We start from the raw sequence: 13,328 nt of genomic DNA, 5'->3' as shown, positions 1-13,328 counted from the left end.
TCTCTGTCTCTCTCTCTCCCTTTCCCCATCACTTGTCCTCTCTCTCTCTCTCTCAAATAAATAAATAAAATCTTTAAAAATAAAATAGAATAAAAATTACGATTTTTTTTAAAGTAAAATTCTATCTAGGCTTCCTGCATAGCAGCATGATAGACAGGAGTCTTTTCTCACAACCTAAGTTCTGGTAATTATTACTTTTCACTTACAGTTAGTGTTTGTGGCATTAGTAGCTGGTGGGCTTTCCAGCAGTAGAAAGCTTCTCCCTAAGAGCCTTCTTCAAAACTGAAAGCCTGAATAGCACAAGTGAAAACCTCACAAAACTCCAGGTCCAGAAGCTTCCTCAGTAAATTCTATCAATCATTTAAGTGAGAAATCATATCCATCCTACAAAACACCTCAGAAAGGAGAGTGTTTCATGGGACAAGATTACTCTGAGACCAAAACCAGACAAGACAATAAGATAAGATAGCTAAAAACCAGTATCATTCGTGAACTTAGACACAAAATCCCTAACAAATACCAGTTGATCCAATCTAACAATATACACAAGAGGTAATACAGCATCACGGCCAATTGAGATTAATCCTGGGAGTACAATGTTGTTTTCACATTAAAAAATTACTCAATATAATTCACCGTTTTAACAAACAAAGGAAAACCGTACTACCATACCAATAAGTGCATGCAATTCATACACCATTCGTGATAAAAACTCTGAGCAAACTAGGACTTCCCTAACCTGATCAAGGGCATTTCCAAAAAACCCGCAGCTAATATCAAATACCTAGTTGAAAAGGACAAATGCTTTTCTTTCTTTTTTTTTTTTTTAAAGATTTTTATTTATTTATTTGACAGAGAGAAACAGCGAGAGAGGGAACACAAGCAGGGGGAGTGGGAGAGGGAGAAGCAGGCTTCCCGCGGAGCAGGGAGCCTGATGTGGGGCTTGATCCCAGGACTCTGGGATCATGACCTGAGCTGAAGGCAGACACTTAACGACTGAGCCACCCAGGTGCCCCGACAAATGCTTTTCTTCCTCAGGTCCACAACAAGGCAAAAATGTTCATTCTGATCACTTTTGTTCAGTGTTGTACGGGATGATCTACTACGACAAGGCAAGAAATAAAAGGCGTACTGACTAAAAAGGACAAAATAAAACTTTTTGCCAATGACATGATCGTTTATCAAGAAAACCCTAAGGAATCTGTAGAATGCTATTAGAATACGTGAGTATAGCGAAGTCATAGAATGCAAGGTCAATATACAAAAAAGTCAATAGTATTTCTGGGTACCAGCAATGAACCATTGGAACATGAAATTAAAAATCATGAATAAAAGAATCAAAATTCATTTCACTTACAATAGCACCCAAAACATGAAAGATTCTCAAAATTTAACAAAATATGTGCAAAACCTGTGCAATGGAAACTATAAACCATTGCTGAAAGGAGACGTAAATAAGTGAGGAAATACAATCTGCTTGTGGAGTAGAAGACCCCGTATCATGAAGATGTCAGTTCCCCCAGATCTATCTGCAGACCTGACATCACCTCAAAGTCCCAGCAGTGTCTATAAGTGGACAGGCCAATTTTAAAATCCATGCAGAGATGCAGGTGACTTAGAAGATAGCCAATGAGGGCGCCTGGATGGCACAGTCGACTGAGCTTCAGACTCTTGGTTTCGGCTCAGGTCGTGATCTCAGGGTCATGAGATCAGGCCCCACGATGGGCTCTGTGCTCTGTGCTCACCTCAGAGTCTGCCTGAGATTCTCTCCCTCTCCCTCAGCCCCTATCCCTCGAGTTCTCTCTCTCACTTTCAAATAAATAAATCTTTAAAAAAAAAAAAAAGAAGATAGCCAATGAAACCATGAGAACAAAATGGCAAGACGTACTTCTTGATTTCGAAACTGAGTGGCACAGTAACCAGACTGGTGTGGCACAAGGACAGTCCAGACATGCATCTGCGTGTGCGGGCACCAGTGATCCTCTACAAAGGCTCCAAGGTAATTCAGCGGGGCAAAGGAAAGTCTTCAACACCTAAGGCTAGAACAACTGCATGTCCCATTTGGAATAAATACACTTAGACCTTTACCTCACACGTAAAAATTAACTAGAAATAATGGATCCAAATACAAACACTAAAACTATAAAACTTCTAAAAGAAAATGAGAAAATCTTTGCAACCTTTGGGTAAGCAAAGGTTTCTTAGAACATGAAATATACCGACCATAAAAGAAAAACAATTTATTAACTGAACTTTAAAAACTCGTACTTTTTGGGGGCACCTGGCTGGCTTAGATGGTAGAGCATGCGGCTCTTGATCTCAGGGTTGTGAGTTTGAGCCCCATGTTGGGTGTAGAGATTACTTAAAAATAAAGTGTTTAATTAATAAATAAATAAAAACTTGTACTTTTGAATTACATAGTTAGGAAAATGAAAAAGCAAGCTGAGGAGCAGAAAAAATATTCACAATACCTTTATCTGGTAAAGGCCTTGTATTCAGAATATGTGAAGATCATACAACTCAATATTATGACAAACAATCCAGTTAAAAATCTTTGGACACCCTTTACAAAAGAAAATACACCAATGGGCACACGAAAAGATGTTGAATATCATTAGTCATCAAGAAAATGCAAATTGAAACAATGAGAAACCTGCTAGAATGATTAAAATTACCAAGATTGACTGGGAATGCAAGAGTGGTTTGGCATAAGAAAATCAATGTAATAATGCCATTAATAGAACAAAGGGGGGGGAAGGACATGATTATCTAAACTGATGGAGAAGAGGCATTTGACAAAAATCCAACATTCTTTCATGATAAAAACTCTCAATAACCTAGGAATAGAATGGAACTTCCTCAACATGATAAAGGGCATTTACAAAACAAAACAAAACAAAACAAAAAAAACACAGCTAATATGGTGAAAGACTGGAAGCTTTCTCCTTAAGATCAGGATTCTAGGGATGCCTGGGTGGCTCAGTTGGTTAAGCGGCTGCCTTCGGCTCAGGTCAAGATCCCAGGGTCCAGGGATCAAGTCCCACATTGGGCTCCTTGCTCAGCAGGGAGCCTGCTTCTCCCTCTCTCTCCTTCTGCTTGTGTTCTCTCTGTCAAATAAAATCTTTAAAAAAAAAAAATCAGGATTCTACTTTCACCATTGCTATTCAACATAGTACTGAAGTTCTAGCCAGAATTAGACAAAAAAAAATCCAAATTGAAAAAGAAGATGTAAAACTATTTGCAGATGACTATATACATATTATATATATAATCCTAAAGAATCCACAAGAAAGCTACCAGAGCTAATAAATGGACTCATCAAAGTTACTGGGTTTAAGATCAACACACAAAAATCAATTGTTGTTGGTTTTCTTTTTCAGATTTTGTTTATTTGAGAGAGTGCATGAGCAGGGGGAAGGGCAGAGGCAGAAGGAGTAGCAGACTCCCCACTGAGCAGGGAGCCCGACATGGGACTCAATCCCAGGACCCTGGGATCATGACCTGAGCCGAAGGCAGACGCTTAACCAACTGAGCCACCCAGGTGCCCCAAAATTAATTGTTTTTAAACACCAGTAATTAAAATTCCAGAAAGTCAATTAAGAAGGCAATTTATAATATAATCTAAAAGAATAATAAGAAGAAGAATCTAAAAGAATAAAATACATATGAATGAATTTAGCCAAGGAAGAGAAGACTTGCACACCAAGAATTATGAAACATCACTGAAAGAAATTTAAAGAATATCTAAATAAATGGAATGTTATCCTGTGTTCATGGATAGGAAGACAACATGTATTAAGATGTCAATACACTGAAAGAAATCTACAAATGCAATCACCATCAAAATTCCAATGGCCATTTTTTCGGCTCAGGTCATGATCCTGGAGTCCCAGGATCGAGTCCCGCATCGGGCTCCCTGCTCAGCAGGGAGTCTGCTTCTCCCTCTGACCCTCACCCCTCTCATGCTCTCTCTCTCATTCTATCTCTCAAATGAATAAATAAAATCTTTAAAAAAAAAAAAAGAAATGGAAAAGCTAAGTACCAAATTTATGTGGTATTGCAAGGGGATCCAATAACCAAACAGTCTTGAAAAAAGAAATAAAATTGGAGGATTCACATTTCCCGACTTCAAAATATATTATAAAACTACAGTAATCAAAAAACTGTGATATTGGCATAAGGATAGACATATAGACCAAAAGAATCAAATTGAGAGTTGAGAAATAGGCCCAAACATCTTTGGCCAGTTGATTTTTGATGTCAAGGATGTCAAGTCCATTCAAGGGGGAAAGAATACTCTCTTCAACAGATGGTTGTTCTGGGACAACTGGATTTCCACATGCAAGAGTGAGATTAGACCCCTGCCTCATACCATATACAAAAATTAATGCAAAACGGATCAATGGCCTATGTATGAGCTAACTCTGTAAAACTCTTAGAAGAAAACATAAAGGTAAATCTTCATGACTATGGATTTGGGAATGGATTCTTAGATATGACACCAATTCTTAGATAAAACACCAAAAGCACAAGCAACAAAAGACAGGTAAGTTTGACTTCACAAAAACTTTAAGATTTTGTGCATCAAAGGAAATTATGGAGAAAATGAAAAGACAAGCCATAGAATGGGTGGAAATACTTGCAGATCAAATATCTGGTAAGGGTTTAATATCCAGAGTCTATACAGAACTTCTACAATTCAACAAAAAACTCCAATGAAAAATGAGCAAAGGACTTGAACACACGTTTTTCTAAAGAAGATATATAAATGGCCAATAAACACGTGAAAAGATGCTCAATATCTTTGATCATTAGGGAAATGCAAATCAAAAACCACAGTAAGATCAATGAAATGATACATACCACAACATCAACGAACCCGAACACTACGTTATGAGAAATAAGCCAGACATGAGCAAATATTGTGTGATTACACTTATATGAAGTGTGGATAGTAGGCAAATTCAGAGACAGGAAGTAGAACTGTGGTTACTAGGGGCTGAGGGAAGGGGAAATAGAGTTATTGCTTAATTGTTAGTGTTTCTGTTTGGGTGCCGAAAAAGTTTAGAAAGTAGCTATTAGGGTGCCTGGGTGGCTCAGTTGGTTAAGCGACTGCCTTCGGCTCAGGTCATGATCCTGGAGTCCCAGGATCGAGTCCCGCATCGGGCTCCCTCCTCAGCGGGGAGTCTGCTTCTCCCTCTGACCCTCCCCCCTCTCATGTGCTCTCTCTCTCTCTCAAATAAATAAATAAAATCTCAAAAAAAAAAAAAAAAAGAAAAGAAAGTAGCTATTAGTGGTGATGGTTGTACAACACCGTAATGCATTTAATGCCACTGAACTGTACACCTAAAGAGAGTTAAAAAGGCAAATTTTTAAAAAAGATTTTATTTATTTATTTGAGAGAGAAAAAGCGCAAGAGAGTACATAAGCCAGGGGGAAAGGCAGAGGGAGAAGCAGACTCCCCGCTGAGCGGGAGCTCAATCATGACCTGAGCTAAAGGCAAATGCTTAACCGACTGAGCCCCCCAGGCACCCCAAGGCAAATTTTTTTTTTTAAAGATTTTTTATTTATTTTTTGACAGAAACAGTGAGACAGTGAGAGAGGGAACACAAGCAGGGGGAGTGGGAGAGGGAGAAGCAGACTTCCCGCTGAGCAGGGAGCCCGATGCGGGGCTCAATCCCAGGACCCTGGGATCAGGACCTGAGATGAAGGCAGATGCTTAATGACTGAGCCACCCAGGCGCCTCAAGGCAAATTTTAAGTTACACAAAAAATGGGGCACCCGGGTGGCTCAGTCCGTTAAGCATCTGACTCTTGGTTTTGGTTCAGGACATGATCTCAGGGTCGTGAGATCAAGCCCCGTGTCAGGCTCCACGCTCAGCACAGAGTCTGCTTGAGTTTCTCCCTCTCCCTCTGCCCCCGCCATGCTCTCTCTCTCTCTCAAGTAAATAAATAAATCTTAAAAAAAAAAAAAAAAAGAAAGAAAGAAAAATTTAAGCTACAAGGAGCCAGAGACTTAAAGTGTTGGTAAGGATGTGGAGCAACCAAATTCTCACACACAGCTAGTGGGACTATGGAATAGTACAACCACTTTGGAACACAGCTTGGCAGTTTCTTATAAGTACACCTCTCCTGCTCATGCGATTCCAGCAATTCCACACCTGGGTTCTTGCTTAAGAGAAATGAAAAGGTGTTCACACAAAAACTTTTACATAATGTGTTCATGGCAACTTTATCTATAATAGCCAATAAGTGAGAACACCCTAGTGCCCATCACTAATAGAATACCAGTCAGCAATAAAAAGCACAAACTTGTGAATATACAAGCAATATGGATTAATCTCAAAATAATTATTCTGAGTGAAAGAAGCCAGCGACAAGAGAGCCCATATCATATGTTTCCATTCATGTAAAATTTTAGAAAGTGCAAATTAATCCATGGTGACAGAAACAGATCAGTGGTTCCTTGAGGGGCGGAAGGATGGGCTGCAGGGGTCACAGGGCAACTTTTGGGATTGATGGAAATGTTCCATAACTTGATTGTGGTCATAAGTTCATGGGTATAGGGGCGCCTGGGTGGCTCAGTCGTTAAGCGTCTGCCTTCAGCTCAGGTCGTGGGGGTTCTGGGATCGAGCCCCACGTCGGGCTCCCTGCTCCGCGGGAAGCCTGCTTCTCCCTCTCCCACTCCCCCTGCTTGTGTTCCCTCTCTCGCTGTCTCTCTCTGTCAAATAAATAAAATCTTTTAAAAAAAAATAAGTTCATGGGTATATACATCTTTCCAAATGCACTGGGTTATACAATTTACATAGATACAGTTATGTATATAACTTATACCTCAATAAAGTTAATTTTTTAAAAATTCCAATTTGTAGCTTCATATCATCTCAAGGTGTTATGAGGGGCAAGGGAATCCGTACTGTCTATCTGAATACTTTATTCTCTTTCACTGCTGTTACTTCATTGGGCTACAGAGAAATGATGACCTCCAATTTGTGCAAGACTTAACTACTCATGTGCCTACTTATAAGGTGTTCCAACAAGGTCACTAGTTCAAAATGCCTTGATTTCACTCCCAATTCTGTTCAGAGCTTTTAGATCCCTCTAGCTCCTTTGGAAGTTTTGAGATGGTGATTTAAAACTATGCTTTTTCTCTACTCAATGCAGCAGTCCAAGTTCCAAACCCAATCTAATTATAGATATTCTGTAAGGACAACCCGCTCTCCCTCCCTCTGGCCGGAATGCATTGATCAAAAGTGAGGTTTTGTGAATTTATTGTTTTTCTTAACTGCCTTGGATCAAGGGTCAGGAAGGAGAGACGCACTCAGGGAGCAGAGAAGGCTCACATCATTCATTGGAATGACGACATCCCCTGGTTCCGATTTTCCGAGTACAAGATTAGGGGTTGACAGGATCCATACAAACTAAACAAAGAAGAAAAGTGTCCTTGCCTACACTTCTGGTGTGGATAGGAACTTGGTCCAAAAGTGACTGTAAATAGAGGCAATCTGCTTTTTTTCCCATTTCAATTTTTTTCTCCATTGGAAAAACTAAATTGTTGGGATAGGAAGAGTAGTTTGGTCAACCCTGGAGAAGAGACTCGGGATACAGGATCGTTTGGTGGTACAGAAGAACCAAAGAAGGGAGGTGGTCACTAGAGTTGGAATCTCGATGATAAATAAGATCACAGTAACTGGATGTTCAGCCTGGACATCAGTTTCCTTACCTATGTAATTTCTAAAATAACATCAAACTTTAAAATGTCCAAAACATTCTGTTTTCCATCACTGAGAAAAGACAACGTGGATATCTGTATTTGTTGGGTTGCAAGAGTTGGATGAGGTTGGATAGGGGTCCTTTGAAGCTGATCATGGAAGTAAGAGGTGGAATATATAAATGGATCCATAGACTTGGAAGCTCCCACTGTACCCAAAGCTCCTCTTGAAGAAAAGGCCACCACAGGTGGTTCCTTCTCAACAAGTTGCTGTGTTTTATGTTTCGTCACCCTACAGCCCTGGCCACAGTTGATTGGATTGGGGGAATTGTGCCCTAGCCTGTTGCTTTTCTGAGAACCTGAACATAAGGGAGGATCGTGAACTGGACAGGAATGAGTTCTTTGGAGAGTGTTTAGTCTCCAAAACAATACAGAATCAGGAGTTCTAGTAAATGGTATCTGCCCCAAACAGATCATTTGAATTTGGGGTACAGAGTCTATGTCCAATCCTGGCAATGGGAAGGAGCAGAAGTCTACCAGGCATCAGGGATCCATGCCAATGCCAATGCCAATGCTCAGGCTGGAGTCCCACAAACAGCACAGCTTCTACAGTAGAGTCTCCAAGACCTACACTGCACACATTCCAGGTCCAGAGGGCCTGGCTCTGGGGACTATCCTTTATCACAAGTGCTCCTTAAAAGAAGTGACCGCAAATTGGTCTATGCCCTGTGAATCCAGAGAGACCAGCTTCGCAACAGATCTTGTGCGTGAGCATTACGTGGCTGTGTCAACACTGACTCATTTGCTCTCTGGTGTCAGAAATGAAGCTGGAATCCAAGCAGCTTCAGTGACTTCCTTACGGTCAAGATCAGCAGAGCGAAGGAAAGAGTTTCTACTTCTAAACAAGAAGTTGGGGTGTGCCTGGGTGGCTCAGTCATGATCCCAGGGTCCTGGGATCGAGCCCTGCATCGGGCTCCCTGCTCCGCGGGAAGCCTACCTCTCCCTCTCCCACTCCCCTTGCTTGTGTTCCTTCTCTCTCTCTGTCTCTCTCTGTCAAATAAATAAAATCTTAAAAAAAAAAAAAAAAAAACAGAAGTTGGGAATATCTACAGGGCGTTTTTCCTGGGATTGCTACTGCATCCTCCTTTTGCTCTTTTTTTACCTGTCACTCTGTACCCTGCGTCTTGCATACGAACAAGACAGCAGGGGCGGTTACTCCATTTCTGCAAGGCCTCCACCCTGGGACATCTGGTGGTTAGCCATCCTATGCTTGTGTGAGGGACCCTGGGGGAGCCCAGTACGAAGGCAAAGCACTTCCCTGACAGACCCCATGTATACACTCAGCACCTATGGGTGCCAGATAAAATACAGCATGCCCGGTTATTGCATGAGACATACTGAAAAAGGACTTGTTTATCTGAAATTCAGATTTAACCGGGCATCTTGTATTTTTCTTGCTAAATCTGTCAATCCTGTCAGGACCACAGTGTGATACCAATGCCAAGGACCGGGGGGAGAGGCTCATCAGGGCAAGAGAAGCAAGGGGATTAGACCCAAGGAGCTCTGGGGAGCATCTCTCAGCTGCCCTTTGTGGATTCCCGAAGCATCTGCAATGTTGTGGGTCTGTAAACCAAAAACATGGCATCAACACAGCTGTGAGATCAATGTGTCTGCAAAGGGGCAGCGAATGGCCAGAACTTGGTGGCATTTGTGGTGCTCCAAACTCTGCGTCTGTAGGATTTTAACCCTTTTTAATCTTTACAAAAGTGAGAATTTAAGCCAAGCTTAGAATGTGATGCAAAAAATTAATTTAGCACTTCCCCCTGAAGTGACAAATCTTCCAAGTGTGGCTTTAGTGTGCTGTTTGTCCTTAAGTGCCCATCACACTCAGTCACTCACACTTACAGAATTGCGTTTTTTACTCCTGCTTTTCAGAGAGGAGAGATGGCCGATGATATCCATTTTGTTTTCGCTCTTGGGTCATCTTGATTTTATTCAGGCCCTGTTCCAGATATAAGATTGCTGGCTGTACCTAGCCGAAACTAAATTATTCATCTCCTCCCCTTGTGAAAAAAGATGGCTTTTCAATTTGGTATATTCCTAGGCTTAGCTTTCGATTCCCCTGCTTTGCACCAATGACTGTTAGCCCCTCTGCCTTCTTGTTTTCCCTCGGTGAGACCAGCTTCTCATGACGAGGCATTTAGCCTTCTCTATCTGACCTTCCCTTCAGGACAGCAAACCCCATTTTCTGTTAAAAATGATTACTCATAAATAGAAGTGCATTAGTATTAGCTCTGGCCAGAATCCATCTGGTCTCTTCCCTTCTGCGCAGAATGATAAATTGGCAAAAGGGCAGGAAGAGAAGGGTCAGGGAGCAGACTAGGCTGGTCCCTGTAGAGACACAGCCCGTGTGCACAGATGTCAAGCTCCTTGTGCAGAGTGAGCTTTTTTGTGTCCTAGGAAGTACCCTCCCCAGCTCCTTGGCCACTGCAGATTTTAATATAGGCCACAGGAAATGTCACATATGCCTACACGTCTGCAAAGCATCCTGGATTTGTCAGAGGAAAAAGCAAGTAGGAATAAAGGGGAAAGCAATAAAAGATAATAGATTTTTAGAAATCACGCATATTGATGAGTGCCTGTGTGTGTGTGTAAATCCCGCACCCCCCCCCAACCCCTGCCATTTAGCTAGTTACTACTCAGTCTAGCAAGGTATGAACACTTAAAGGATCAATAATTTATATTTTTAATTTTTAAAAAATTTTATTTATTTGAGTGAGAGATCGAGAGAAATTGAGAGAACGAGTGGGGGGAGGACAGGGAGAAAAGCAGACTCCCCACTGAACAGGGAGCCCAACGTGGGACTCGATCCCAGGACCCTTAACCAACTGAGCCACCCAGGGGCCCAAGGATCAATAATTTAAATAACAGTAAATGCTAATGGAAAATGCTGAAATGGTGACAGTACAAAAGCCACAAAACACAGGCCTGAGAGAGGTCAGGGTTTGGGGGAGATGAGGGAAATCTGTCTGCAAAAGCCTTCCTAGGGACAGTGCTCATATCGCAAACAGCCCTCGACCCAGCACCTGCACTTCTCTTCCCCGCAGGCTCAGAGACAATTCTCCTGGGGAACTGTCCACAGCAACCTTTCTGTGACCTCATGGGCTCAGTGGTGTCTTAGCTACAAGAGTGCAGTGCACAGTCAGCCACCATCTTAGTCCTAGGCTGGTTTATGGGACACAAGCCCTTCCTTATCCTTCTCTCCTGAACTTCCAGGTCCCATTTGTAATGGACTTGCTTTTTCCCTACATTATTTTCAGTAGGATTTTTTAGTTCTTCTGTGGAATACTATGGTAAAAACGAAAGGAAGAATTTTCTTATTCCAAAAAGAACAAACTGGGACAAGTCAGATGCCTTCCAAGATCTTAATGAGAGATTCCTGGATGCCTTTCTGAGACCTCAGCTCTTGCCTCGCACAGTTACAGGGAGGGATGTTCCGCGGGTACTCCGAGATGAGCCAAAGACCCCTGGAAAGCACATGGCCGGCTGGAGGAGGGGCTGGGAGTTGGGGCTGGAAGGGCACAGAGCCTGTCTTCAACAACGACTGCTCATTTCCTAAAAGCCAGATAAGCCAATGGGAAGCCAGGCACTGGAGACTGGGTTTTTTGCCCTCCTTGGCAATGTTTCTAAAATCTGGAGATGGTGATGAAGAGTGATGCGCATTGTTTTTCATATGTTCTAATGAGTTGTCAGCAGAACTATTGACGGGCCATCTCAATGCTGGCCATCTTTCCTGTGGTCACTGAGCCGCCTTGGGTGACTGTGGCTGATCACTGGGGGCGAGCTGGGCGCTTGAACTGGTACAGGTGTCTTCGAGCCGGCCTTCCGTACATGAAGGAACGGGGGGGGGGGTGGGGCTGACACTGCGGCAGGTGCCCTCTGGGGCTGGGAGGGACTGGCACCTCCACAGCTTCCAAGACGGACCCGGCACTGGAGGGATGGGAAGCTGGGGAGAAGCTGGGGACGGGCTGGGAACGGGCTCTGAGCATTTTCACCCGGAGGCCGGGAAGAGCCTGGTTGCCCCTGAAGGGGTCCCTGCCAATCAGCGCCAGGCGCTCCCATCTCCACCAATCAGAACTTGCACCACCACATCCTCCCGCCAATCAGAACCAAGCAGGGCAAACTAGCGTTTACATTAAAGAGAGTTTTGTTTTTTTAAAGATCCGTTGGTGAGTCTGGAAAACAAAGTGCAGGGTAGGAGAGAGAGGCACCCTTCCCCTCCTTCAGATGCGGCTTCAAGCACCCGTTTCAGGAAGCCCCAGGTTCTCCCTCTTTGCCTCCTCAGGACGTTGCGATCTGGACCACATGTTCAAATGTCCTGTTCTCCTTGTTTTCTCCTTCCAGCCCTTGGGTTGATGCTGTTTGGGAGTGTGTGGTTTGGCTGCAATCCTACTCTTGCAGGAACATTGTCCTTCAGATTCCCCCTGCTCCCATAAAGCCAGATTAATGCAGGGCCCTCCAGACGGCTGACCACGCCATTGGTCAATAAGGGTCTAAAACAGCATAAGAATAAACTGAGGGGGCGCCTGGGTGGCTCCGGCGGTTAAGTGTCTGCCTTTGGCTCAGGTCATAATCTCAAGGTCCTAGGATCGAGTTCCACATCAAGCTCTTTGCTCCTTGGGGAGCCTGCTTCTCCCTCTGCCTGCCGCTCCCCCTGCTTGTGTTCTCTCTCTCTCTCTGACAAATAGAATATTTTTAATTAATGTTTATTCTAAGAAAATAAGTCATACAGCTGCTTTGGTTTCCAGGACTTCTGTGCAGGAAGAGATTTACACATGTGAAAAAGCAGTAGGATTCTAATGGATGGCCATCAAAAGCCAATAGCGATAATGGACTCTATGTGCTAATGACATGATTCAGGCTGCATTAATAAACATTTGCTGAATAAAACCAGGATTGTATGGTGAACACAGGGAGGTGCTGTCAGAGTCCCCTTGGAGGAAAGACCTGGTGTTGCCGCCACGTGGGGCTGGAGTGCTAAAGTGACACAACTTGGTGACCCAGCTCCAGCTCCAGTTGGGCTGTGATGACTCCTAGGGACGGTCCCTCAAGATAGCTCTATGAGTCTGTTTCAGAAATAAGCTCTGTGGCAAGCTCACCTTTTTCCTCAATAAAAGATTCCAGGGGCACCCGGATGGCTCAGTCAGTTGAGCTTCCAACTCTTGATTTTGGCTCAGGCCATGATCTCGGGGTCATGAGATCAAGCCCTAAGACGGGCTCTGCACTCAGTGCGGAGTCTGCTTGAGATTCTTTCCCTCTCCCTCTGCCCCTCCCCCTGCTGATGCTCTCCCTTTCTCTCTAAAATAAATAAATAAAATCAAAAAAAAAAAAAAAACACCAAAGACTAGATGGGCCTTGACTGAGCACTTGCTCTTCTGCCTACTGGTTAGAGGCTTCAGGGACTGCCTCAGCCTTCTGAGAGCTACCTCTCCAAGACCACACCCCGACTCAAGTGGCCCACATTCAGTGATAGATCAAAGCCATCTCAGGCCAAAGCAGGACAACTCGGGAAAGTGTCTAGCTCCAGAGATCCCTGCAGGTTGGCCAGGGCCATCCCT

The sequence above is a fragment of the Halichoerus grypus genome, chromosome 7, assembly GCF_964656455.1.
Source record: "Halichoerus grypus chromosome 7, mHalGry1.hap1.1, whole genome shotgun sequence".
Lineage (NCBI taxonomy): Eukaryota > Metazoa > Chordata > Mammalia > Carnivora > Phocidae > Halichoerus > Halichoerus grypus.
Note: the sequence above shows the minus strand (reverse complement) of the source record.